This window comes from Pipistrellus kuhlii, unplaced genomic scaffold, assembly GCF_014108245.1.
Source record: "Pipistrellus kuhlii isolate mPipKuh1 unplaced genomic scaffold, mPipKuh1.p scaffold_m20_p_16, whole genome shotgun sequence".
NCBI classification, from domain to species: domain Eukaryota; kingdom Metazoa; phylum Chordata; class Mammalia; order Chiroptera; family Vespertilionidae; genus Pipistrellus; species Pipistrellus kuhlii.
The window spans coordinates 27516492-27519623 of record NW_023425471.1 but is presented as its reverse complement, the minus strand read 5'-3'; positions in this window follow the sequence as shown (position 1 = coordinate 27519623).

The following is a 3132-nucleotide window of genomic DNA, read 5'->3' as shown; positions in this document are numbered from 1 at the left end:
TGCCTTGAGTTTCACACCTTTATTGTCTGTGTTCTGAGTTGTCTCCCCTTCTCCAAGGTTCTGGTCCCTCAGTTGTCCACTTCAGATTCCTGGGTTTGGCGGGGGTATGTGCACAGTTCCTCTGGTGTGTAATTCCCTGTGATGTCCCAGAGCACTCTGGCATGTATTCATTATGGAACCCCAGCACCCAAGGCAGGCTGGCACCCTAGGACTCTCTGGCAGTACATATACAGTGGGCACCTGTGACCTGTGGTTATGCACACCAGGTCACACCAGCAGCTCTGACCTGGTCCAGGGGTAGCGCATACACCCAGTGACAGCTCTGTCTATGTTAGGGGAAGAGTGTGCACTGGTCCAAAGGCTTTGTGTGTGCTAGGTGGGGCACACATCACCCTTTGGCTGTATACTGGGACCCGGGTATTGAGGGGGCGTGGGGTAACACTAGTTAGCACTCACAGTGCAGGGACTTGTAGTGCAGGATCCTGGGATGTTGGCTTTGTGCTCTGGCAAGGAGGTACAGCTCAAGAAGTTTCTCTGGTGTACACTCACTGCAGATGTTGGGCCCTGTGGTGTGATACCATGATGCTCACTGCAGAGGCATGGTGGTGGTTCCACATGGGTTATGGATGGCAAGCAGCTCCCTGCACAGGTCTGGGGGAGGTGTCCAAGGCTGGTCTGGGTGTTGGTGTAGCTGGACTTCTGGCCTCCATTGCTCCAGATGATAGTGTGGGCTCTGCACTAATGCAGCATTGGCCTGGGGGTGCCTGCAGCAGTAGCAGGGTCTCCCCATCTAGAAGAGCCCCATCTGCCAGACCCCTAGACTCCTGCGATGTCTAGCTGTCTCTCACTCCCCCCCCCACACACACACACCACACATTCACACACACCTCTCTCATTCCTTTACTCGCTCATGGTCTCTCCCTCCCTGCCATCCTTTCCACCACCATGTTCCTCCAACTTTAATTTTATTTATCATCCTCCTCATTACTGTTGTTATTCATGGTATTTGCTATTCTCCTTTGTATATATATCTATATTAATGGCTTTCCAAAGCAGATTTCTCTGAGCAGGTCTTTCTACTATTTTCCAGTAGATGGTGTTGAATCACAAGATATTTTACCTCTGTGATATTTGACTTAAGGGCTTCCATAAAACAGTAAAGCTTTGTTCCTTGGGGGTGGCATTTGTTTTGCCCTCACCATAATGGTGAGCCCTGACCTCCATGGGCTCTACCCCAAGCACCCCACCTGGGAATTAGTCACATTGTGAAACAGTGGTTCTACTGCAATAGCTCTTGCTTCGCAGATAATATGCTCCCCAACCTAACACTGAGGTGAGTTTTGAGAGTCCAAGTGGCAGCAGAGCTTTGTAGTTCCTTTTATTAATTTTTTTTCTGAAACACTACTTCCTGGTCCAACAGTAGAGAGCCACATGGCAGATTTCCATGTTCTGTCAGGCATCTGCTGGCTCCATCACTGTTCACTCTGCTCATCCTGCTGGACTTCCATCCCCTCTCCCCCAAACACACAGCTCTGTTACTCCTGGTGGAAGGAAAAACCTGCTACTATCAGCTTCCTCCCCTCTCCAGGCCAAACTGCAAGTTCCCAGCTGCAGGACTGCATCTGCAGGCTGTCTGAGCTTTCCTCCTTTCTCACTTCCCATTTAGTCCCAGTTGCCCATCTTTACATGTTTCAATGCATAGGTTTCTTAGGCATGCCTATGTATTGAATAGGTAATTCTTTGTTGAATTATAGTTGGTTAACTTGTTAAAATTTCAGGGGATTTCTCATGCCACCATTCCTAGGCCTCTTCTTAGGTCTTTTTTGTGAAGACCAGTGGTTTTGTTTCTCTAGACATCACATCAAATTTGTGGACATTTAGATACAATCGACACCTGTTTTTAAATCTAGCCAGTGTATCACCTTGTACTAAAATACTCTTTTCCAAAAAGTCCATTCTGCCTTAGCGAGTTTGGCTCAGTGGATAGAGTGTCAGCCTGAGGACCAAAGGGTCCTGGGTTCCATTCTGGTCAAGGACACATATTTTGGTTGCAGGCTCCTCTGCAGCCCAGGCCCTGGTCAGGGTTTGTGCAGGAGGCAACCAATCAATGTGTTTCCCTCACAGTAATGTTTATCTCTGTCTTAACTTCTCTTTCACTCTCCCTAAAAATCAATGGGAAAATATCCTCAGGTGAAGATTAACAAAAACAAATAAATAAGTAAACAAAAAAGTCCATTCATATAATGGCCTAGATACTCCTTGGGTAAAGGATGTGTTTCTTGTTTAAACACCAGATTTCCCCCCTGAGATTGATATACTTGTACATTTTCTTATTGGATAGTTAGACATGGTTTACCCACTTTCACATGCTGTGGTAGGGTTTGCCCTTGCAGTTTGGTTCATGTAATATATAACATCATAATTTTCAGAATTCCCATTGTCAAAAGAAATCAGGTCCTTATTCAAGACATCTATTCCAAATACTGTATGTCTGGTTTAAGTTTTTTTTTTAAAAAAGAGATATCTTAGTGAAAGAGTCATCTCTTTTATTACTGGATTCAGTTGTAAACACAGACATTTCTAATGGCTTGCCTTTTAGTTATTTTTATCTGTAAAAAGAGTTGCCTTTTAATTTAAGTGTTAGAACTAGTAGAGAAGAGCCATTATGGCTCCTTAATTTCTTAACCATACACAGATAGACGATAGATGCAAACAACCTTCCTCTTTAGAGAAAGAACACTAGTTTTGACCCTCTTTTTTATATGTAAAATAGAGGCCCAGTGCATGAAATTCGTGCACGGGGTGGGGGTTGTCCCTCATCTCAGCCTGCACCCTCTCCAATCTGGGGCCCGCCGAGGGATGTTTGCTCTTTGGTGGGCTTGGGTCTAAACGGGAAGTTGAACATCCCTCTCACAATCCAGGACTGCTGGCTCCCAACTGCTCACCTGCCTGCCTTCCTGATTGCCCCTAACCGCTTCTGCCTGCCAGCCTGATCACCCCCTAACCACTCCCATGCCAGCCTGCTTGATGTCTAACTGCTCCCCTGCTAGCCTGTTTGCCTCCAACTTCCCTCCTCTGCCGGCCTGGTCACACCTAACTGCCCTCCCTTGCAGGCCTGGTCCCTCTCAACAG